At 35.7% G+C, this 27,837-nt stretch overlaps 1 long non-coding RNA gene across 1 annotated transcript; it reads right to left on the reverse strand.

The window, feature by feature from the left end:
• Positions 1-374: 374 nt before the first annotated feature.
• Positions 375-4,231, reverse strand: LOC149775837 (uncharacterized). The gene is made up of 2 exons (XR_016416501.1): positions 3,977-4,231; positions 375-1,915 (listed from the first exon to the last, which is right to left on the reverse strand). It is a non-coding gene; the product is annotated as an uncharacterized LOC149775837 (long non-coding RNA).
• Positions 4,232-27,837: the final 23,606 nt, after the last annotated feature.

Raw genomic sequence — 27,837 nt, forward strand, 5'->3', positions numbered from 1 at the left:
CGAGCTCTCGGTTGTTTCGTGTATGTTACTATATGATTAGTCTATCTCTTATATACATTTTTTTTTTGTTGGTATTGTATGTTACTGTATGATTAGTCAATCTCTTATACCGATTTTTATTGGTATTGTATGTTACTATATGATTAGTCCAACTTAAATGCACATTTCATTGATGCTATATGGCAATATATGATTAGCCAGTCTTGAATACACGTTTTCATGGTTATGATTATTTAATCTTGAATACTTTTTAAATGGTAATATGTATTACTATATGATTAGTCAATTTTGAATACACATTCAGTGGTATTTTATGTTACTTATGATTATTAAATATTGAATAGGGATATAAAAAAACACACAAACGCCAAAAATTCAGTGCAACTAGTGTCGCATTTATGCTTCTTCAGGTACGATATGTTTTGTAAGAAAATAATCTTTGACAGAGTAATGAACAACAAGAAAGGAAGCATTCAAAACCCAAAGAAACTACAGCAAGGGACAGTAATACACGTATAGCACCTCCCAAAACATCAGTAAACCAAAGAGTCAACATACATAGGAATTTACTAAATTCAAACAAGAATCAACATGATGAACAACAGTGAACAAATTTAACTCCCCAGGTCACAACAAAGAAGACATACGCAGAAGCCGTAAAACGGATGGGGTGGGGGGAATCATAAACAGTGACCATGAGAAAGCCACTGACAAACCTGGTAAAGATTTTACAAGGGCTAATAGAGACGACATCACAAGATAAAAGAATAGGAGGTTCCGCAGATTCAAAGGTAGAAGAGAGTGGAAAAAAGAAAAAAAGCGAAGATAACAAATTAAAATAGGTAAACATATCACAATGTCCAACTCGAAGATAATGGCTGTACACAGAGACAAAGATAAACATATCACAATGTCCAGCTCGAACATACTGACTGTACACAGAGACAAGGAAAAACATATCACAATGTCCAACTCGAAGATACTGACTGTACACAAGAGACAAGGAAAAACATATCACAATGTCCAACTCGAAGATACTGACTGTACACAGAGACATGGAAAAACACACCACAATGTCCAACTCGAAGATACTGACTGAACACAAGAGACATGCCCGGAGCCAAATGCATTGTAGACAGTCCTCTTTACCTTGCTGTAACCACGCGGTATGGAAGTTTGAACCAACCCAATCACCCAGGAAAAGCATGTTTAACATATCAGCCTATATGAGTAAATAAACTCATCTTTGTTATGAAAATACTGCGGATCTCACACTGATAAAATGATTATCTACAGCATTCTTTCAGATCAAATGATAGTACTATCCTGTCACAAAAACTTTAAATCTGGGAATAACTACACCAATATAAAGGTAGATCTGTGCCGACGTATATACTCCATTCTTGACTTCCTATATTTTCATCATTCTGTAATCATTCCTTAAGAAAAGTATCCAATAAATGGCATGCTATTTCTTCTGCCGTATCCGATACTGTGTCTGTGGTGAATATCCATTGCAGTATCGACACACTTTTAAGAGAAAAGATTGTAAATAGTCCTTTCGAACGGATGCATATAATCCGCCTCAACTAATCCAGCTGACCTGAGAGATTGAAATATGTGACATCGCCCAGGAATTCCCTTCTGAGATCCAGCGTTGAAAAACAAAGATATCCTTATCCAATGTTCTACTGATTGGATGAACAGTTGCTCTATGAATTTGTAACTTGCAAAATATACTTCTAAACTTTATTTGTTATTGAATAGTTTCATCTTGCTTCTTCTCCCACCTGGGTCTCTTTTTCTCACGAGCAATGATTACAAGGTGCAAAGTCTGAGCCGGAATAAAATGGGATGCCGAAAAGATTTGCTCTTTTTCTCTATATTGATATTGTTCCCCCGCTCAGAATAAAATCTGTGCAATAAACAAAATCTCAAATTGACAAAGATTTAATACTGAATTCATGAAACATTGAATTAGGTCATTATTAAAATGATATCCGTTTGAGATTCTCCATGTCAACAGTGTGCAAGTAAATAACACAAGGACACACCGTTCTAGTTCTATATATCTATCAAGGAACGAATCGTTCATGTCGCTCAGATTAGCGCCTGCAGTGCATATAGATTTCACAGTAATATCAACATCGTGTTGATGGCTATAAACAAAATTACTTTAATAATCCATTGAATACTCGTAGTCCACCCCTCCACAATTCCCTATCACACAGTGAGTAATTATTAGTACTTTCTTTTTGTGGAACATAATAGCAATTTAACCTCCATCAGGTCATTAAGCTGTACAAAAACCAGCAACTTGCTCTGATAGTTTACTCATTCCCGCGACATTTACATGTGCTCTTAGCATTCGAGAGTGACGCCCACATATTGTTATGGGTCCAAGTTATATATATATATATATATATATATATATATATATATATATATATATATATATATATATATATATATATATATATATATATATAATAGTATGTACACTTTACATGTATCGTGTGCCGTTTAATATTTTAGATATGAGAACATATTAATTTATCAATTTATGTAATCCTGAATGGTCCAAACACCTACCACCAATGTTCCGATAACCCTATCTACACCTTGTCGGATCGAACAGCCATATCGGTGCTTTGTCCTAGCGACATCTATTGAATTTCATGTATTGTCTTCCTTCGTGTGTGATTCCAACTAACCAATATCGTGGTACGTTGTACATTGACCGAAAACGGTGGAGACAATTGACCTAAAAAATGGTGATTTGAAGTTTAACATTGAAGGTATAACTATATACTAGAGGGAAGCCATCAAAGGTCTGTTTGAGTGAAAGGTATTTGTGCAAACACGACCGGCACTTGAAAAGTTCTTATTTATCCGTCCATTCAAGTTGTGTGCTCCCCGTGTTTATATCAGTGTTCAAATTTGAATAACATAATTTTGACTGGATGCGGGGGCTTGCCGCCGCATCCAATGAAATTCACAGACCCTATGCATAGAAATATCTACTCAAGTTGCCAAGGCGTAGATGGGGTTATCGGAACCCCGACTAGCGAAGATGTGGTCCAAAAATAGCTCTTGATGTTTTTGCGCATATATATTCTCGTAATTTACTGATTGACTAAATAGGGAAATCTCCTTGCCACGTCTTCTGGAGCTTTTTATTTTTTTATTGTCGGCATCAACATTTTGGTGAATATTTTTCCAAGAGGCATTGGGGATGAAAAATTATTATGTCTGTAGAATATGGATAATGTACCCCACGGGGGCTCGTTACAAGTAATATTAAGGGTATTTGTCAATAGAGGATTGGGGGTCGGGCCGAGGATGACCTCTGACATGGACCCCACCCTATGACAAGCGTGGTTTAAATGTTGAATTGTAGGAGTAAATAAAATTCACCTCTGTTCAGAAAAAACATATAAAATTCTAGTTTCTTAACTATGAGAATGTTATTCAACTCAGCAATTTTTATGCGATAAAAGAGCTCCAACAAGCTTATGTTTCCTGTTATGGGATACTCCATATAAGCTCTGTCAATTTGTCTACCCCGAATACAATAGGGCAGGTCGGTAAATGACATCCATCCACCAGAGATTGGCAAATCTGAATGCCTATATATTTATCGATTAGGTCAATACTGTTTTACTACTAGACCGTACAGACCTTGAAATGAATACACTGATCAATAGTTTTATCTAAGAAGGAAGTTTTGAACCACAATTCCCCATATCAAACCTCACAAGTAGGTCAAGGGGTCATGAATTACGTCAAGGTGACACTAATGTGTATTCTACACGTCAAAGAATAAATAAAGCACGAACAAATTATCTTCTCTTCGGATGATTAGACGTAGGTGGCGCTGGTATACAGTGCATATTACCAGAGAGAGAGAGAGAGAGAGAGAGAGAGAGAGAGAGAGATGTAGTGAATGCATGGTTTAGGTTTAATTACAACTCACCTTATGAAATTCAGATGAATGAATATCATCGGCATCCCCACACTTCAATATTGTCGGCTGTAGCATGACTTCTCTTTGAATTAGTGTTATATTGTTAACCTGCCGTTCTATATATGCTTATTGCCTGCTTTTGTTATCGTTTTGATCGTTTAAGTATTTTTTTATATTATTTTTATATGATCTGACTGTATTGTCGCGATTGCACATTTTAAAATCGCCCTTATGGCAATAGGAATTAAGGACAACTTATGACAGCTAAGTAGTTTCCCGTTTTGTCTAATGTTACAGTGACCTGCACATAGGCCTACATAAACAAGTATATTGACATGTATATAGACCTACATAAACAAGTATATTGAAATGTATATAGACCTACATAACAACAATCAGCAACATACAATGACGTGCAGAGAAAGATAGTAAATCGCAAAATCACACTGGAGTGCATGAAAACTGTTACAACTTATGTTCAAAGTAAAATTAACCATAACAATTCATCCATCCAGCCACCCGATCTGTTCATGCATTGATCAATCCATCCAACCTACCATGCTTATACCTACTTATCTAACTACGTACATTACAGTTTGACATGCTTATGTATATATGCATTGATTAAACATCCATTATTCAATATTTATTTTAAATATTTTCCCTGTCTGTCTAAAGTTTTTATTTATATTTTTGGAACCATTATCTCCGTGGTTAGACAGTTCGCCTCAGATGCGGGAGGCCGCGAGTTCTAACCCTGGCCGAGTCATAGTTGCTGCATCGCTTGGCATTAAGCGGTTAGTGTTAGGACTGGTCGAACTGGTATCATGATAATGTGACTAGGTGGGACATGATGCTACATGTCTGCGGCATGATGCCCCAGTGCTTGACATCACCTTATACTGACATAATACAGACATCGTAGCGATAAGACTGCAACCTACATTAAAAATCCAAATCACACACACACACACACACACACCTATTCTCTTGACCAATGAGGAAGTTTCTGTATTCATAAGTGGGTGATTTTTCTTTTATATAAATATATATAAATAAATAAAAAGGTTCTCACTGCAAAAGTTGATTAGCTATCAATTGATAACATTTCTGGAACCCTTGTATCTCGCCCTTGTGGTCGGCATTTTCATGTCCTTCAAGTTCTACAACAACGCAGAGGCGATCTGATGATCACGCAGTTTCAAATGACACTGCACCAGTGAACCAAAATATATTATGGGTTATTTTTCATTTTCTTATAATCCCCTGAAAATACATCTGAACTCATATGCAATGAAAACTTTTGACTGACGATAATAAAGTTCTTATCGCCTCAGCACTTATGTATTGCCAATATATCAATTACCTTATTACTGTTTTAGTGCTAGGCCGTAATATACTTTGAAATGAACACACCCGACCAACTGTTTTATCGAAGAAGGAAGTTTTGAATCATAATTCCCAATATCAAAGTACACTCGCTGCACAAGTATGTTAATGAGTCCAATATTTATTAAGGTGAAACTTATTAATAAACTACGTGTTAAAGAAGAAATAAATCATACAAATTATTTTGTTCCAATGATTCGACGTAGGCATCGTAAGTATACAGCTTATATTATCAAAGAGAGATCGAGATCAATTTTTCGACAAGGCCAATAAATTTGTGCGACTAGTTTTACATTTAATGTTTGCTTCGTGTATGTTTCTTCAGGCACAAAATATTTTGAAAGAAACGGGTGACGTCTAGATCTTTATCAATAATTACATTATTGATATAACGTCATTGAAAGATTTAAATGATCATAACAATCTCATATGTATAACAGGATCAGACAATTACTTGAATCAAAACTGAATCAGTGTAATCTCAGTGTAGAGGCAATCAAACAGAATAAAGTGTGAGCCTGTTTGTGTGTATGTGTGTGTGTGTGTGTGATTTGGATTTTTAACGTAGCTTTAACATTTTTTCAGTCATATCGCTACGATGTCCACAGTGTGGCAGTTTATATAAATGTCTAGCACTGGAGCATTATGCCGTAGACATGTAGCATACTGTCCCACCCAGTCACATTATCCTGACACCAGGTCGACCCGTCCTAGCACTAAATACTTAATGCTGAGCGCCAAGCGAGGCAGCTGCTAGTACCATTTATATGTCTTTGTATGACTCCGTGTTTCGAACCCGCGGCCTCCCGCATATATTTTAAGGTAAGAATTATGTTAAATCGTCGTCTATATATATATATATATATATATATATATATATATATATATATATATATATATATATATATATATATATATATATATATATATATATATATATACTTAGTATGGATTCAGTGAAACACAGTTTTTTCGTCTCTCCATGCAAAATATCGATTCGATGAAACAACAACAAAATCACGTAAAGAGTGATTATTTGTATTAAAATATAGTGAAGCATTAGAGGAGAACTGATGATCCGTACGACTTTTGTATGAAAGGGATGATTATATATTCTCTTAGAGATTTGTTGACGTACTTGTCCACATTTGCATGTTACAATTTTATAGGTTCTCAAATACATTATATTACTTGATATGCTGTAAGTGATAAAACGTAAGAAAAACAATTCTTTGTATTGGATGTACTAAAATAGACACCTTCTGGAATTGCACATTGAGAGTAATTATTGAGAATATGTAACAGACGTTAGAGCTCTGAAGTAAACGCTAAAGTGCATGTAATTTTTTGTGTGGTTGGTATACGCCCGATCGCGGGTCTTAAAAGCAACAGAAATCATACTTTCAGAATGGAATGTTATAAAATTCTGAGTTCTAGGAAAGACACATCTCTATTAGCACAACATAAGATAAAAGCGCGATTTTTTTTCAAAAAAAAACACATAGAAGTGTTGTAATTTTATGAATCTGCAAGGAAAATTGTTTATGATAACAACGAATGGAACGCAAAGGGCCACATTTAGCAGTGGATGGGAAAACATCCGGAACTAAGATGAAGGACCACGTTTTGGAGTGGAAGGGAAAAATCCGGAAGTATCATGAAGACTGAAAGCAAGAAGAAGAATTTTATTCATCAGAAATTTCATATATTTGAAATTGTTCCATCGATTATAGATATCTCTCTGATTGATCGATCGAACGTCGTCGACTTTTACACATTGATTCGTTCGAACGTGTCTGAGACATAATACAATATTTATAATTATATTACACCTCTTTCACTCAGACTACGGATGTTGTGTGTGTGGGCGTGGAAGTGTGTGCATATGCTTGAGAAGGTTGGCATGAAAGTGTGTATGTTTGGAAGTGTGTGTGTAGGCGTGGGGTGCGAATACTTGTGGAAGTGTTCATGATATTGAAGGTTTTGATATTATTGCTGTCCTCTATAATTACACATTCTTGCAGTTTCTTTCAAAAACGTATATCCTCAATTGCGGTTATGCGCAACTTCATTTCGCTATAGCGTGAAAGCAATTTTTGATGCCAAAGATAGAAATATGAAAAGAAACACGGATGCTGAACTACCATGCCTGAAATATGGCCTTAAAGGAATAATTAAACAAGATGTGACGGACAGACAGACATACAATGTTTATGATATATATTCATACAACTAACAATGTTTGGTGATGCTTGCACACCAGACCTCACCTCGGGGATATAATCTTAATGAAGTATTTATTTCGTAGTTAATTAATTGATTTATTTATTTATTTGAAACATTTACACGTAGTTTTTACTTTGAGATAATTGATAATACAAATGATCGAACTTTACACTGAAGGAAGTTGTTGTGGGTTAAACGCCATTTTAAAGCACACAATATGCTATACATGGCGGCCAGTATAACTGGTGGAGGAAGAACCCGGGAAAACCCCGGTACCATCCGCCGACCCACGGGAAGCCACTGGCAAGACTTATCACATACCCATATTGGCCGAGCTCGAGACCCTAACCCACGCGGACACAGGTGAGATTGCAGCGATTGGTAGTGAAAGGTTAACGCTTTAGACCACTCGGCCACAAAGGGACCCTCCATTTCTTCAGAATTAATAAATGAAATGTAATACGATACTAATAGTACAGCACTTTCACCTAAATAATGCATGAATACTACTTTTGTCAGTGACGAATTAATTTGAACTGCTCATGTGCGTATTTTATATTGAAATGGAACGTATTAACTGAACGTAATGGCTCACGTGCATTTAATGTGTTAAAATCGAGTTGTTGTTTTTGTAAAAACCACGCTAAAGATCGCCAATTAGAAAGTAATTGAGGCAAGTACAGCACATACAGGACCAAGGCTTCCGGAATAAGAGGGGAAATTCTTATGACCCTGTCTCAAGATCGCTGCAGTATTCATATGTAAATAACAGCAATGGAAATGTATGTATTGTGTGCACAGGATCTAATGACAGTGAAATAAATATTTCATATGACGACACCGCCACGTGGGGAAATCTAATATGCATGTGCATATTCCTAATTCCAAGGAAGTAATAAATATATTTTCTCGCTCAAAAAAAAAATATATATATATATATATATATATATATATATATATATATATATATATATATATATATATATATATATATATTGTTCTCTTTGACCAGCGGTCATTATGCCCACTACAGATGTTACTAAAAAGTTTAGACAGCTCTTTCATTTTTCTCTGCTATCGTACATCAGCAATTTACCCCTTCGTTTTAAAGAGCACATTTCATTCAGTTGCACTAACATACTGTTTTTCTCCCAGCTACAACGATATTCTACATAAACGGCATAGTGACGGATTTATGATTTTTGCCGTCAACATCCACCAGCCACCTCTGTTCCATAACCAAGTCTTAAAGCCAGCCCTTTTAATGCATTGAAAATTAAACCAGAGCATTTTGTTCTCATATTTCCAAAATAAATTTTTCAGCAACACCAAATTTTCATGCTTAAAAATCACTTCCCGTCTGAACTGTGTTGCCATAGGCAGCTGCATTGTCTGCTTGATGGGAATTCCACCACTGACTATATAGAAAAATATTTTGCTTGTCACATTAAATATGTTCTTTATTTTTTCAATTCAAGCTGTTTTCAAGACTCTTACGATATCTAAATTAAGCAGAAAACCACACAACTACACGACTTTTAACTTAAAACAACCAGGTTTGCCTACACTTGGCAGCATGGGTCTTAATAGAACGTTCCTTATGTTCTTAAAGCTGCAGATATTTTTTCCTGCAAATTATTAAACTTTCGTCGAGTATATTTTGATGCAAAGTGTGAACGTCAATTTTTAAATGACCAATAGACGGAACACTTGTGTGTGTTTAGCAATGGACTTTTATCATTATGACTGACACAGATTTCATTTTCCTTAAGTTCCCTGATTTTGTAACTTTTTCACTTGGTGTCGCCAGAGTCTTTTTTCATTTTCGTAAATGAGTTCATTTGTCGAATCCTTCTAAACAAAAATGTGAGTAGTCAACTTCGTGAAAGGTTTTTGTATGTTCTAATGACAATGTGGTGTGTTTTCTGAAAATCTTCTCGGATGTGTCCAATTTACAATAACTTTAATTTTTCCTTAAAGATATGTTTTCCCATATTTGCTTGAATCTTATCGCTTTTACGTATATTATAAATAATGCAAATGTCGGATGATTAATGTCAGCACGTGGAAATGACTGTATCCGAGAGAAAGATCTGAGGTACTCAGGATGGTGCTGTGTTGTTATATGCAATGGATAGCAATCGCCAGTGAGAAGCACTTATTTTTTATTTTTATAACTTCTGTTTTGTTTTGTCTTTAAAATGCTTTGTGAGTCTAAATCCGGACACCTCAAGGATTTCCTACCGGAAATGTTTTCCTTCGTTGGTGCAAAGGCACCAGCTTGCTCCAGTTAGTCAGGAACCACATAATTCCGTAACCTGTTGTCCTACAACACCTGCAATACAGCTTACGCACGTGTATAATGCAGATCATTTAATTTGTATCTTCCAGTCATCGTTGTAAGCAAACCTAGTCAGTGTAGTATTACGTGACAGCATGAACTGGGTTGCACCGTTAGCAGTTGGAAGGGTTTTAGGGAGAAAAAAAATGCGCTGGAAGCAATATCTTTTTCCCCGCTAAAATAAGATTTTGAAACCTTTAAGTTTAAATAACAAAGGAATTTATTTTATTTTAGTCAAAACCTTAAAAGAGCTAATTATGTGTTTGTTAAAATGTACATGTTCTGGCTATTAGGTAATTGTGACTATATAGACGAGTAGACAGTTTATATATAAACAAAAACGTCTGTCAATCATTAATTTAACATCGACTAGTTATAATTTCTTTACATCCAATTACCAGACCAAGCTACGTTATTTCAATTATTAAAACATTTGGTAAATATTTTATTTGAATGAGATAAGAAAACGTTTCCATAACGAAACTTTCTTCGATGCACTCACTTTTCTACTGAATCCTTTTGATATCAATTGTTCTAATGAACGTGTAAGGTTACATATAACTAAATCATACAAATAAATAGAAGCATTTTGTGCAATACGAAGAGAACAGAATAGTATATTTTAATATTCAAGAATGGGAAGGAAAGAAAGCGAATCTGGAAATTATAAAATCTGTTCCATATATGACAGCAAGACCCTCGCCAGTGATACATTTTAAAGTGCATCCGAATTTTAAAAATGTAAAGAAATAGAAAACCAGAGTTATCCATATCTTGATAAAAGACGTCATACACGGTTTGAATGTTATATGCATATGATCATTCATATTTAATACTTTGTGTTTTCATCACAATCGACTTCTATGAACTTGGTCACTGAATGGTCACCAAGTTATCGGCCTGCGCTATCCTGTAACAATTATATATATATATATATATATATATATATATATATATATATATATATATATATATATATATATATATATATATATATATATATATATATATATATATATATATGCGCAAGTACGTACTTATATGTATGTATGTATGTATAAAGACGATACAATGCACAACACACGTTACTATCGTGTACGACTGTTCTCAAGAATATGAACAGTCAGCTTGAATGTTCGTTTTCTATTCAGGGATGGGATGGCTGAAATGATAACATGATATATTTTCAAGAATTTATGTCGGATGTTCTAACCATAGATCATAAATGAAATTTCTCTGCAGATATATGTTGTATCAAAAGTTCAATAAGTTTGACTTGAATTATATATATAATACAGATGCAATGTTTTGATGATTAGTTACAGGACATGGACAGTGCTGCCCAGATTGCACAACGATCTGAGGAATTCCGGATGATGTCATGTTATCGCGTGCGGTTAATAATCGCCGGTTATAAGCACTCGTGTCTTGTATTTCTGTATCTCCTGCTTTTTTCATACATCTTCGGGAGCAAATGTAACACCTCAGGATTTTCTACCGAAACTGGTTTTCTTTTCCGATTAGCAGAAAAGTCGGAATAAGTTGCGATTCTCAGGTCATTATTGCAAGTAAAGAGCCTAGACCCTGACATTCTGTAGCATCGTGCGACTGGTTTGCACCGTTCATTGTTAGATGTCCGTTACACGCGGTATAATACGTTAAATTAACATATTTCGAAAACAAGAAGTTTTTCGTTCACTCAGCTGGCTGACATGTTCAAAGAGACGAGAATATTAGCTAAGTAAAGAAAACTAAAATAGAAATATGAAAACCTTAAACGATCTGCTTGTGGTTTTTTCGGTGTGTGTGTGTGTGTGTGTTGTTTTGTATATTTGTTTTATTTGTTTTGTTGCTGTTGTATGTCTCTTTGTTTGTTTGTTTGTTTTGCTGTTGGGGTTGGGGGTTGTTTTGTTATGGGGTGTGTGTGTGTGGGGGGGGGAGCTTCCGAATCAAAGGTATTGAAAGATACAAGGAAGACAGAAATTACATAAATAACACAGGTAAACACGATTTATTTTAACTAGTGCAAATTCTATCAAATCGGAGCACCTGAACATGTTCTTTATTTTCCTTGTTAATACGTTTGACAAATATTTTATTTCAATGAAATAAGAGCAAGTTTGGAAGGTGATATTTCTTATCATTGCGTTGAACTTTTGATAGCTTTTGTATATTCTTTGTATCAGTTATCAAACGGTAATGATTTATTTCCTTCTTTCAGAATAATCGTATCTCATAGGCCTGATGCCTAATTCTATCCTTCCAATCAAGTAGCTAGTATGCAAATGGTAGGATACCCTTAAAATGATGATGAAAATGTTTATATTGATAACGTATGAGTTATCTCTACAACAACCGATAAGAAAAGAATAGATAAGTTTTCCTGACATAATAAGTATCTATGGCCGTTATCAGAAAATATGGCAATTACGTCAAACTATTCATTCACAGATTGTCCACAGGTAAAACAGATCAAGAACACGTTGATAGTCGTTGAGCATTAATTAAATAAACAGTTGCTGAAAAAGAGGAAATATTTTTAAACCACAAGAAAATTGAGAGATATAGCATGGTTTTAACATCGTTTTTTTTTAAATATGAAAGTGTTATCTTCAAACTTACAAACTGATATGAAATATGAGAATCACAGTCTCATTACAGAAGTGTATCACCCTACCTCTACCCATCTCCATTTTACACCTTTTTATAGATTGGACCTACACAATAACCAAAACTACATGTAGCTGCAAAAATTAGGCTAAAATCTTATTATGAAAAACCAAGAACACTCAAATTCCCGTAGCTCAAACATCAACAGCTCGCATGCTGGGCATAACGTGAATTCTTTAGCGATTTTCTCATCACAGAGTTTAAGACACACGAAAAAGAACTCTGCGGTCATGTATTTTTACGTCAAAATTTGGTAGTATATTGCGTATTATTTAACTATACTGATATCTTGATAAAGATTTAACTTTTACAAAAATGAAGATATCAAATGAGTAAAAAGATACAAAAATTAACAAAACTTGACATTTCTTCTGAGCAGCGATACGTTAATTGGACATCATGTTCTTGAGAAGTCACCCATGATTTGTCAATTGAAGGTTTACTCAATAATTAACCTTTAGAAATGTGCGAGTTACAAATTATTATAACATCCCATTTATAGACACCTACTGAAATACCTGAAGGATCAATCAGTTTCCGGTTATAGTCAACGACCGTATGAAATACGGTAAGAATAACAAGAAGTATCATTCATATATATATATATATATATATATATATATATATATATATATATATATATATATATATATATAAGCACCACACAGTAAGATAGCACAAAGTAGGCAAACATCATCATCCTTGGATTCCTTCTGAGGAAACTCAGATCTTGTGCAGTATGTCTCGAGGATAAATTCAATAAATTCCAATTGACCTCTACGTTTCAAAGATATATCCTATAGAATATAGATCCATCTCGCCCACTACGTCTGGAAGGTATATCTTAGATCACTTGATGATATATCCTAAAGATCCCTATTGTCCACTATGCATGGAGGATTATCTTATACATCCCTCCAGTCCACAGTAACACGAGGATACATTTTATAGATCCCGTGTTTGCTCGGTTCTTGAAAATAGTGTTTTTTGGCAGGGGGATATTTTTTGTAAAACGGGGCGTGCAATAATACAAAATTGATCAGCGTCTTTGTGGTGTGACGGGTTGTTATGCTGCCACTGTGATAAGTGTGTTATGGTTGGGGTGGGGTGGTCCCAATTATTTATATAAATTATTATAGAAGTCCCACCCATGCTCGAGTTTGGTTGGCAGCTACATTAGTGAAAGATAGATGTAAAGCTCCAAGCCACCAGGCAGCAATGCCGACGGTTAAATGATTGAATATACAAAAAACTGAAATTCAACGAATAACAAAATAGTCAAATGATTAAAATTTCCCAAGTACTCTCCTTCCGCTCGACCCTGTCATAGTCTATTGCATCATTTGATTAGTAGTGTGAGATAGCTTTCCACCTGTGCTTCTAATCTACTCATCTGTGTATTCTTCTCTACTATGCCTCCAAGTCCTTTTCCTCTTTCTCAGGACTTTCTCCAAATTCCCTCTCCTCCTCGACTTCTCTATACTACTCCTCCTTCTCCACTTCCTCCTTATCGACTCCTTTTCCTCATCCTCCTCGACTCTTTCCACCGACTAGACTTGTCGACTCCGACTGCTCTGCTAGTCTCACTTCCGTCTCCCTTCTTAGAGACTCGGGACTTAACTGAACTGGAAGTTCTGTCCACCCAAAAAGCTTCCTGTGAAAATACAAGGACGGTACAATATTTTCCTTAGCCCCCTCATCTCACACTACACACATCTCAGCACCAGATAGTGGTTATTAAATTTATTCGGTCACGCATTCATTCACATCGAAATACTCATACGTTCTTGTATGGTAAAACAACGTCGTAATAAAAGCATGGTATCAATTACTTCTCATACGCACATCAATAAATTGCGTCACTTCACCACATATTCCTAATCCCATTATACTAACAATATCACAACAATCAGACGCACTTTTTACATTACAACTCATACAAAGTACACAAATATTCAAATATCCATGCTCTGATATATCAATACATCCATATTAACTAATCATACACTCTTCAACCATTTTCCAAAGTCACAATTCAAGCATATGGAAAATATAACACATCACATGAAAAAATACAGTAGTTTACTACGAAGTAACCCAATAGCAAATTACAAATTCAATTCTGACCACAAGCTAACAATCTACATAATTCTCTACATAATACTCAAACTCATTTCTCAAATACGCGTGTAAATTGAACACTACAAAGGTAAGTATATGTACTAAACGATCCTAGTAATTAAGTATACATACTACACATAATTATATTTACAATGACGTAATACTCTGTAAAATCAAGCAAAATAACTTACTGACATTTACGAAGCTTTGTCTTTCCCTAGAATCTCCTCTCTAAGTTTTACCGCCAAATTACGAGTGGCTTCCTCGGTTTTACCCTCTATTGCGCAGCAATCTTCCTAGGCGAGACAAAAAAAAAATTGCTTGCTAGTTAGAAGTTATAATTCGGATCGAAATTGTTATGACAAATCCGATTGGGTATCGCTTTGACCCGATCCAATCAAACTTAGTGGACAATGTCCTTCTCGCTGTCTGTCCACATGGGGACGGATTAAAAACACGACCCATTCCCTCGCGGGTTCATCTGATCTTAGGACAAAGTTGTAACACATAGGTGGGAAGTAGCTCAATCTAATGCCTTTGCCGATTCAAGATGCCTGGTCGTCTCTCTGGACAGGGTAACCTTGCGTAAGAGATTAACTCTAGCCTGCGGCAATGTTTAGACCTCAAACCATGGCTTGTAATAATACCTTAGTTTATACACAACTTACTAACTGGGGTTGAACAAACGTGACACCCGTGCATTCAGATTTATTTTTAATGACTACTGCAGAAGAAATAGTGTATATTGGATGAAACACAAATTAGGTTGCTATTCCAGTAAACATTGCAGACGTGAACTGAAACTGATCATTATGTCGAAGATAGCAAAATACATGGTTGCTTTCACGGCCAGCGACCATTTTAGGTGCAGCCATACTCTTTTCACAGATACGTTTTAAAGTGTGATAAAAAGAAATTAAAAGAGAAAGAAGACGAAAAAGAGACACAAGGATTTTATTTGGATCACACAGTGAAGGTGGGACACTATTTAAATGTAACTATCATATGTCATCCATTAAGTTGTTGTTCCATCACAATCGACTCACTATGAATTTTGCCATATTAGTATTTTACCCTTGAACTAGATGGCATTCCTTAATTTATAACGTACATCAATTTTATTCGATATAATTGTACAGACTAAGAGTCACCCCAAAGATACACCAGTGGGCTTTCCTGTCCGTCATGTGTATACTAATAAATTGATACAAAAATACACTGCCGGATTTATACTGAAAATCGACAAGGGTGATCAAATCAGCAATGCACCCTATTGGACCTCTCCCTAAGACAGGCATTAACGCCGCGTTCTTGTAATGGCCTGTTGGAACCGTGCCCCAGATAATGTGAAAACACTTCTTCCGTCAATAACAGGATAATCTGAACCGATAAGTTGATTAGCTTATTTATAGGGAAAATTCCAAACTGATCAACGTGTCATCCATGTACTATGTTTATGAATATGACATTTTGCAGTAACATAGCCACGAGACAGATAATAAATAATGGTATATATTTAGTCACGTGCATACATAACGTCCGGAATAAACATTGTTAATTCACATATTCTTGTTGACTCAAGGTCGGTTAAGTTTGCATTTGTGATGAGGAATTAAATTAATGCATTTACATAATAAATGTACTATTTTTAATGCCACGTGAACTAACTACCTCATAATGACACAAGGAAAGAAAGTTTGAGATCAGATTTATGCTTCTATTCCCACGAAAACAATCATTCCTTTATATCCCCCAAAAAGAAATTGCGATGGAATATAATGAAAACGATGTCCGTCTTTTCCTTTTGACCGTAAAAGAGGTTGTTTCTACAACATAAAATCAGTGTGTGTGTGTGTGTGTATGATTTTCGTTTCTGCACGATAAATCAAGTTTCCATTACTTCATACCTGTAAGTAGTACCCGGATGTGCCGTGTGACGTCACGCCATCCTTTCTGATATCGGCCAAAATGGTTTTAAAGTTTACGTTAAACTACCCGTACGTGTAAAGCCTTGGCTAATTTCCATCTTATCATGAAACAACAAGTACAGTCAAACTTCAAAACCTCAAACGTAAATCGCTCGCACACTCAGCATAATTTCACAATTCTCCCCTCTTGTATTTTGCGGTGCACGAGAAAGAGGATCATAGTTATATTTTTAACTCAAAATTTGATCTTTTTTTTTTCTTTTTGTTTGTAGTGTTTGTGTTTGTGATTTGGATTTTTAACGTAGCTTTAACAATTTTTCAGTCATTTTACTACGATGTCTGCAGTGTAACAGTTTATAGTGATGTCTAGCACTGGGACATCATGCCGCAGACATGATGTCCCACCCAGTCACATTATCCTGACACCAGGCCGACCAGTCCTAACACTAACCTCTTAATGTTGAGCGCCAAGCGAGGCAGCTGTTAGTACAATATTTGTAACTCTTTGGTATGACTCGGCCGGGGATCTAACCCACGACCTCCCGCATCCGAGGCGGACGCTCTAACCACTACGCCACTGGAGCGGTTTCTTTTGTAGTGTTGGTATGCATACGTGTTTGTATTCCATGACAAAAACGTACAGAGATCTAATTGTCCACTCTGGACTTTAGCAGCAAAACATTCGACACTATTCCAGACAAGGACCTCTCTGGTGGCCTATTGTTTTGAGCGTCCGCCTCGGATGCGGGAAGTTGCGGGTTCGAACCCTGGCCGAGTCATACCAAAGACGTATTAAAACGGTACTATCAGCTCCCTCACTAGGCGCTCAGTATTACGAGGTTAGTGTTATAGGACTGGTGTCAGGATAACGTAAGAGGGTGGGACGTGATGTTACAAGTCTGCAACATGATGTCCCAGTGCTAGACATCACTATAAACTTTCACACTGCAGAAATCGTAGCGATATGACTGAAAAATTGTTACAGCTACTTTACAAATCCAAATCACACACACACACACACACACACACACACACACGTACACACACACTCCAGACAAGAGATTATTATCAAAGCTGCAGCGTTTAGGCACACATTGAGATAGATAAACATGGATAAACTCTATTCCTCAAGACAGATTGTAGAAACAACTGATTTCGATTGTTTCTCCCTCTGTGGCAGTAGAGCCAGGAGGTCCCGACGGAACATTATTGCGTCAATTATTGTTTTTGTGCCATATAAATATATTATCTGTATTTGTAAGCTCCCAAGTGAGATTATTTGCTGACGCGTGATTTTATACTGCAACAGGGTATACAGGCTCTGGAATCACGATTTCAATAGGGTAATGAAATTCAGTTCTTTTAAATGTTACTTAAAATAGATAACCAGAACCAGAACAGTAAGAACTTGCAAATTTATTATATATTGTTTGATCAAATCTTGTTCGAGGTCCATAAACTCTCTTCGTTGGCATTATTCATCAGCAACTTCCTGAGCTGGGCCCTATTCATTAATAAAATCACAAAGAGGCAAACAGTGTCTTGGGATACCTTCTGAAAAGCCTAAAATCTTGTGCACCAAGTTTAAATTTTGGACCCTCTATTTTTAAATGTGGCACACAACAACTTGAAATTATTCAACATAGTGCAAACAGTTTTTTTTTTATATAAATACTACGGCAGATAGAACAGTGATATATAAATTAGGATGGGATTCTTGGAACATCACAGACAGAACTGAAACTCATCCTGGTGTACAAGGTAATTAAGAGACTGGTTATTGTGCCCACCATTAACAATCAGCCTTACCGAACTCGACAATGCAAATTCTTTTTATTTTTTGTCATGTACCATCAGTAACTAGGAGTTTCTGGCCCAGGTATTGTGTGTTAAGTAGCTGACTGGATGATTTCAGGTCTAAGCTCAAAAATCGTTCCTTGCACATCGAATGTCACGGGATTTTTAGTATAGGTACACATTAAGAATTACCGTATATATTTGTATGAAACATAAGCCAAAAACAAACATATAAGACACAGCTCAGAATCTACGCTATTTGCTTATAATCCTAAATATAGCAGCGTGGACCCTAAGCTGGCGCATTAAATAATAACATACCTTGGTATTTGTCGTTCACTCTTAGTTGCACCTCATACACCGTTACAAATTTACGACTATGGTTCAAATTGATGCTTTTACTAACCCAGCAAACGAGCTGCTTTTTCCTTTGTCGTATAATTAATGAAGTTAAAAAAATTCGTTATTTACGAGCCAAAGGCAACTTTGTTCTGTTTTATTTAATTTTATTTCTTTTTAAGAGTGTGGTTAAATCCTAAAACATCGTACAATCAGTACATGGACCTTCTGTTTATAAACAACAAAAGAAAATAGTATATTATAATATTCAAGAACGGGAAGAAGGTAAGATGCGTAACTCTATTATGATACAAAAATATATGTACCGTTTATGCCATCTGGACCATCGTCAATGATGCATTTTGTAGTGTATCAGAAAGAGAAATGAAAAGACAAAGAAGCGCAAAAGAGACACACGGATTTATCGTGGGTCAGACAGAGATACCATCTACTATTTGAATCTAATTGACCTATGTTCAAAATACATCCATCAAGTTATGGGGCCATCGCAATCGAACTTTGCCATATTAATATTTGCACTTCGATCTAGATGATATGATTTGTCAGGCTAAACAAAAAGCATCCCTGTATCTATATAAAGTAACGATGGATTTCTAAAAACATCTTAATAAGAAAATGAGATGTCCATCAACTCCTCTCAAAAGTGAATAGTTAACCTCAAGTGGATTATACGTGTGATGATTCGTGTGCACGTGGGTGAGATATTGTGAAAAAATGACGGGGCCATGTGATCCAATTTCAAATGTGACCTGACACTGATACAACATTTAATTCTCCACAGATCTATGTTGTATAAATAAATCACATTCATGCACATATATCTATGATGAATACTATCAGCACATGGAAATCGCTTCCTATCATGCAGAATCATCTGAAGTGTTCCCGACAGTGTCATCACGTGCAATGGTTAGTAATTACCAGTCATTACCACTTGTTCCTTTATTTTAATGTCATAAATCCTGTTTCTATTCATCTGGAATAGTCTGTATTTATCGTCAAGTTGTTACTGCAAGCAAAGAGAGTATAATCTGATCTTCCATAGCGTTTTGCGATATCATTTTGGTTCGCACTATTCATTGCTGGATACGTGTTATACGGCTTAATATGATAAGTTGTCGGGTCTTCAAGGGCCTCCATCGCTCTTATGTGCTGCAGAAGCTATTACGAGAAAATTGTGAGAAGGACATTTCGATAATGCTTGAGTTGGCTCTAGAAATATAGACGAAACATACAGTTGTCCAATTAAAACGGTAATCTCACTTTGTTACGTGTTAAAGTTTAAACACTCCAAGAAGTGATTTGTCCCATTCATAAGTTATCTTTGAAAACAGTTAGCTAAATTTGAAGAACGTTTGTGTTGAAACATGTAATGAAATAAAAAGATTTCTGATACAGTGTGCGAAAACTTTGAGGTGTAATATGTTAAAACTCAAGCATACTCAATCATGTATGTATTTGTTTCAAAGAAATATCGGCATTAAAATCTTACATTTAGCAGTTCTTATGAGAAAACTGAAAAAGTGATGTACTGGTTGTATCAAGTTTGGACATTTCCTAAGCCTGATACGTATGTTAGTATTGTCTTTTGCAGTAAATTGTATTAAAATCAATTTTTTTTTATTCTTGTAATACAAATATGTATTATTTCCATAAAGACTGTGCTTTTGTGTTGTAATTGTAAAATCCCTTGCACTGCATAACGCATTTCCTTTTATATTCTAAGTCAGTGTTGAGTAAGCCAAAATCTTTTATGTTGAGTATATCAGTAAAATTTCACGAGTTTCAGGGAAAAGGCTGCTGCAGCAGATTTTAATTTTATGGCGTATCCACACCCAAAGAATAGTCAGTAGAAAGAGGTACAGAGCTCTTGACATCTGTGGAAGATAACGTGCACAGTCAGCAAATTGTATGTCCTTATTTTGTCTCGAGGATACATCCCAAATCGCCTATAAAGCGAGATGCGGCTTTGCGTAAATTAGTTCGTTTGCCAGAACTCAAGAGCTTCTCTTTCGTGCAGGTTGTTGTTGTTGTTGTAGGGTTTAACGCCATTTTTCAGCACACGATAGGCAATATATGGCGGCCAGTATTAATGGTGGAGGAAGAACCCGGGAAAACCCCAGAAAGAACCACCGACCCACTAGAAGCTACTGGCAAGCTTTCTCACATACCCACGTTGGCTGAATCTGAGACTCGAACCCACGCAGACAGAGGTGAGATGGCAGTGATCCGTAATGGAGAGCGCTTTAGACCACTCAGCCACTAGGGGCCCCTTTTTGTGGATGTAAGCAACAGTCTATATTTGTGGCATTTTCTCTGGGGCATAGGGATTTTATTAATGTTTAAAATGTTAAGGTGATTTGTTTGGGGTAAAAGTTCAATCTGAGATCGACACGTTTCCAACATTTTTTTTTATTATTCTAATTTTCTTTTACTATTCTTTATGTATTGGAAAGTTCAACAGTATAAAGAATATATTTTTTACTTGTAATTATGCTATTGATTATTGTAAACGACGAGTTCACCACCAACTTCATACTCTGTATTAATTAATTTAGAAATAAAATATACTGTAAGTAATAGAGAATACTATTTCGTTATTTTGGGTTAAATTCAGTAAAATACTTTTCTGCAAAATGATTCTTGAATTTGTCTCAAAGATTTAGATTTTATACAATTTTGGTTATCGTTAATTTATTCGATATTTAATCATTTGCATTGTATTCTAAAAGACGGACTTTTACAGATCTGTATGAAGTTGGTAAGCTTGAAGGAATATTGTAATTTTATATGTATTTCTTCATATCTAAAATGTAAAGTTTATGTAGCTGTATTTCTATATCTAGAATGTAATTTTATATATCATTTATTTCAATAAAGTTAATTCGTTCGTCAGAATTCAACGGCTCGTCTTTCTTGCAGCGAACCCGTACCTCTCGTTCAGCCTTCCCCAAGATGTAGGTCTGCAGCATTAATAGTGTGATACATGTTTTTAAGGGAGTATGGTCTCTCTCCTTCCCTCCTTCTCTCTCTCTCTCTCTCTCTCTCTCTCTCTCTCTCTCTCTCTATATATATATATATATATATATATATATATATATATATATATATATATATATATATATATATATATATATATATATATATATCCTCTTGTCTCATTAAGTTTGGCCATCATTTTATTATTTTAGTATTGTGAACACTTTGAGTAAATAGATACAAACTCTGCGTTGGTGCCTTTTCAAGGAAAGTCAAGGCCCTTTTTGAAATTTTGGAACCCACCCCACCCCCTCAACCCCTGACCTGATCCGGCCCTGATTTGTATTGCAATACCTTTGAGACAAAGCAAAATTTTTGTGTCAAACCATTTGATAGGAGAAAAACAATGTTCAGGAAAACTCACGAAGAAAAATGACTTAGGAATAAATAACAAAGGTCTTTTCCACTTCTATAATTATTCCTTCAAATTTAGAATATATTCAGCTCTTGCTGATGTCGGATAAATGCCTAATGTAATGTTTTCTATGAGTTATCTAGGATAACCTGTGCTGATTCAGACTTTGTGCCTGTGCATATTCTTTCTATGATACCATGAATCAGCAGAGAGAGAGAGAGAGAGAGAGAGGAAAGGTTCATAGGAGAGTACCAATTTTCTTCTTCAAGTCTTAGAAAACCCATCGATTCTAATGATTGGTTATCCGGGTACCCGACTAAAGGGAAATTGTATTATATGTGTACAAACCTGAACTTAAATACACATTTTTTATTCACAAAGTATATTATAAATATCACTATCAAATGTCCTCTTGTACAAAATCCAAGAATTCATCCTCATTGTCTCATAAAATTCTGAAATCTTCCATCGTTGTCGAGTAAATCTTTGTGCTGTAGTCATCATTGATATCATCTGACTCCCTTTCCTTAGCCTCGCTGTCGTAAGCGGATGCCTATTTAAAGTTTGAGCTTGAGCTTTGCAAGTAACACTTTGATCATGCAATTTGTAAAATCTATTACAGGTTGCAACTGAAAACGTTATTTGTCCTGCACGATGAAATAACCACACTCTGTTACTTGCCACTTTATCACAGTAGCGGCTCAGTCAAAGAGTTCTCACGTGGAAAAACAAGCTGTAGGATCAAGGTCAATTATCTAATAAAAATACACACCTCTGCTTGGCACTGAAAACGTATGTGTACTTTGGGCTCAATCAGAAGGATTGTCAATTTGGAAACAAATTGAGTGCTGCCTTTACAAGCACTGGCAGAAAACTTGTATACCGTTACGATGAATGATAAATCTGGAAAACTCCAACTCAACTTAGTAAAGATGCCAATTGGTATCCGGGTACTCGGGGACCCACCTATTGATAATAACCTATGTCATAAAATGTACCATAGGGTACCCGTTTATCAGATATTGTCTTCATGAACTCCAGCTGATTTATTGGTGGATAAGTATGTCCCATCTGGTTTAAAGATTGACTGGCAAGTATTCATGGAAGAGCTTAGAGAGTCCACAAGTCCACAATCGTTGTCATCTTCTTCACTATCCTTTTTCTTTTCTCCTCGCTTTTCTCTTTCAAGCTCTTTCATCGTGCATTTTTGGTTCGCCTTTAGTCCTCTTAATTGTTGACCCTTTTGATCTTTTTATTCTATTAATGAAATGTTGGGTCCGTTTATGCATTCAATGTTAGGACAATCAGTAAGTGTCACACACAACAGACCCTCTCTTGCTGCATACCTCTGAATCACGAATTTTGCTATCTCTTCTGTGGTTGAATCTCTTCCTCTGGATTCTCCTTGTGATATACATTTCTTATAATGGGGTCACAACTTCATGACTTTCCCTGTTTTCGATGTACAAGACCAAATGTTCTTACAATATGGTCCAAGTCATTATAACTGGCTTTTTCCCCATGTACCTTTCTGATATTTTGGATGCTATCTCTTTGTCTTTTGTCACATATTGCTTAATCTTCGAAACATCTTCTCCTGAGATGACAGACTGGATTACTGTATGTACTTGTCTCTGTTCGTCTACTGCGAACATCTTTATCATTACAGTGCTTTGTGTCGTCCCAGGTCGAATACATTTCTTTGTGTCGTTGTGGTCAATCTCTCGACCAATGTCTAATATCAAAGCTGACAATACTACCACTGTGGGAGTTACTGAATACAGCATGTTTCATTTGTCTGTGAGAGTGACTTGATTTGTAATATTTTATCAAAAGCCGTGAGCATAGCCCAGCATAACTGAAGCTCCATTTAAGAATGATAATGGAAGTGAAGACTTCATACTGGCCAGAAGTAATTTGTGTCCATAATTTGTCTCCGAGTCTTTCAGCAACGGCGATGGCAACACTTTTGTCACAATGCCTTATTATATCGGTATGCAGGGAAATGTTTTATTCACAATTTATATTTTCTTCATAAATTCTTTAAACATTTGTCCGCATCTCACTTCAGGCTGGCTGACAGATAACTCCTGATTACACAATTTTTTCTCAACTCCTCTGCATGTGAATGTGGTAACGAGTCGATGAACGTGACGAGAACCGAGTTATGCAAAGCTACTGACAATCGCCAAATTTTCTCGCGGCTATATCGATGTTCTCAGTAGTTATTAATTTACTGCAGTCTTTTTCAGGATTATCATCTCTTATATTTCCATATATGATTGAGGTCTGATGTTTCATAGGCTAATATTAAATTCAAGAATTTGGACTTTCTCGGGTACAGTACTGGAAATTCTGGAAGAAATATTGCATACTTTTCGTTCCCATCTATAAGCTTAAACCGGTTTCCTTGCAATTATAGTCAGGTGCAAACAAAACATTGTCATTTGTTACACTCAATTCAGCCTTCTCCAAAAAAAATCATCGAGAATCCCTTTCAATGTGACTATATCGACATCTCTAACACTGGAAGGTGGAGGAAGATGGCATCATAGCGGTGGTGATGGTGTGTTGTTCAGATCTTGATACTCTAGTATGCTACTATCAATACCCCAAACCACGGATTCATCTTTGCTTGTCATAAATGGTATCTGTATTTCTTCGAGGAGGGCTTGAACATCTTGAAGAATATCTTTATCAACATCAACTTTTATCCTAATATTAGAATATTCCTCCTCATCATCTTCCTCTTACTCTCCCTTTCGTCTTTCATTCATTTTATCTTCATAAATTGGTTGTCCATCCTCCTCGTTTATAACACTGTCATCAATATATGGCAACAAATCACAAGATACATCTTGATCATACTGGATGTTTTTCATATCCTCGACTGTATCCCAATTACCGTCAACTGTTGTAATGGCTCCATTAATGCCCTTTATATCTTCACTGGAGATGTTTAGTGGGAAGTTTCGTTTCTCTGACAGTATCCATTTTCTCCACATCACGAATGGCCAAGGATGAAAAGCTTTCGTCTAGATCCACGTTTTCTTGCTGAAATTCCGATTTTTCCATCGAAGCCGCTTTGTTTAGAATTTCTGTGAATGACTGTAATGACGTAAGTCTTGTTCAGGTGTATTTCAGGCCCCATGTGGCTTGCTGCTGAAAACGTTCAAAAGCACACTCTTCGTGTCTGAGGTCATCTTTAGAACCACCAAATCTATATCTTTTTTTCCTTCGTGGTACCTTCTTGAATGCACAATCTTCTTTTTCTTCAAACACTGAAAGATGCCATATTAATATATCGTTTGAATCGTTTGGAATGCTTTGATTGTGATGGGCAGGATGCATATTTGATATATTCTCCTTTCACCAGGTTGTGGGTCTGTTTTCACGGTTAGCTGGACAAGACTATCCATGAAAAATACAAGAAGGCAGACTCTGAGACAAACGAAATGTTCAGAAGACGAGACGTCACTTGCTTTTACATAGTGTAGTACATATGGTTTCAGATATGATTTAAAGTGATAAAGTTCTGGAACTGCTGCTTTCTTATATTGGCAGCTGATGTGAGGGAAAACACAGATGTGATCCTATAGCAGTTGATGAAGAAACAACTCATATGTGATAATATCTTGTATGAGACTACTGTAATTTCTGTTAAGTATTTTATTGATGAATCAAAATGGCAATATAAATATAACACTTTTGAGGTGTAGAAATCATCTGACGATTGACGCCTGAGGCTGTCTTTGATCAGTAGTGTTATACTGGAATGGTAAAGTAATGTGCAAGTGACATTCTCTCATTATTCTAAAGTGGTTCACATCTAGGTGGTCCACAAGCCAATATTTCTCCTCCTTAAAACAGTGAAAGCAAAGGAGTCAATAATTCTGCATTCCTCTGGGAGATCTTGGCCATCCAGGCAAGATGAAAGTGACACATAATGGGGTCGGACTTTTCCAGATTTCACATGACTTCTTGCAAGGAAACGCTCACCAGGCAGAAGGTATCCTTTGGGAAAGAAGTGTATGTCAGGCATATATACAATGCGACTTTTCTTCATAGAGGCACGAACTAAGAGAGAGAGATATCATCGTATGTTTCAACATTATGTTGCAATTCCTGTAATTCGATAACACTGTATTCCTGCTTTGTGTGCACACAGAGTTTTGCACTGAAAATATATGCTATTTTGAAATGAAGAGTAAGTATGTCTCTAAGTGCACTTTCTGTGTCGGTTTCTATTTTCTCGGGTCAATGGATACTCTCCAGATGGATAGTAATCCTATTTATTGTATCAGCAGCAAACATCCGAGCAACATACCGTAGACAGATCTTCAAGCAAAACTGATTGAGTTCTTGTCCCTTTTCTGCCTACTCGTTATACAATCCAAAGATTCCCATTTCATTTCCTGCTCATCTTCATAGTCTAACACTTACACAAGGAACTATAGTGCCACTCAAACAGTTGAAGTTTATTCCATTTGCTGTCGGTGAACTGTGTTTTACAATCAATAATTAAAGATGGAATCTTCAGCCCCTCAAGTTGTACATTTTTAATTGTTTCTTCATACATACTCAAACTTAGAATTTCTACAGACGGTAGTTGTTGAAAAAGGTTCCATGTTGATTTGTTCTATTTGTTTGAAAGTATAGACTGTGTTCTTGTTCATCGCATACAAATTTGCAACCCTGAAAGTCATCATAGTGATGAAACACATATCGAAAGAAAAACGACAACGAAACCATATTCTTTGCTCTCTCTGGATTATCCAAGTAATACTTGTAAAATGTTTTCTTTCTTCACAATTTCTTTCCTGTCATGAATTGAATGGCTATATTTGAGAACTTTACAAGATCATCCATGGCTATGCAAGTTCCATCTTCGATTTTATTGAAAGATACAGACTCCAGTGACGATATACATATGGAAACCTGTTGAAGAATAACATTATTAACTATCAGACGTCAATACTTCGGTCATGCTAGATATTTGCTTAAAATATAAGCTAGAATTCTGGTACTGTATTTTATATATTGGAAGATAAAAGACTACAATTATGAGTGATTAAGGGGATAAGAGATGGACATAAACATAAACAACAAAAAAAATATGACCATTATATCAATTGCTTCAACTTGTTGCCTCAATGCTATTTACACAAGGCTGGTGTCAGTTATGATCAAATGTATGATTGAATGCTTTTATAAAATTCCATGTTAATTTCAAAACATATGCTAATTACCATCGTCTCTATCTATGTTACTTCTTATATACCTTGAGCAATAAAGTGCTACTAGCTAATGATGATACATTTATAATATGCCTATATAGCCAATATCATGCTAGTACTTCTTGCTGCAATTAGACAAATAAATGACCAGCATGAGAATTATAAAGACACGAACTCTGGGTTTCTTGATTTGTGGATTTTGGAGAGAGTTTATTGAACTTAACTCATTGTTATTGAACTTAAACTGAATTGATACATTGATATAAGTAGTTGGAAACTACTTATATATATATATATATATATATATATATATATATATATATATATATATATATATATATATATATATATATATATATATATATATCTGAAATTCACAATAGAATGTGTATGTATGTGATACACAA

The sequence above is a fragment of the Sinohyriopsis cumingii genome, chromosome 19, assembly GCF_028554795.1.
Source record: "Sinohyriopsis cumingii isolate HCF-2022 chromosome 19, ASM2855479v2, whole genome shotgun sequence".
Taxonomy (NCBI): domain Eukaryota; kingdom Metazoa; phylum Mollusca; class Bivalvia; order Unionida; family Unionidae; genus Sinohyriopsis; species Sinohyriopsis cumingii.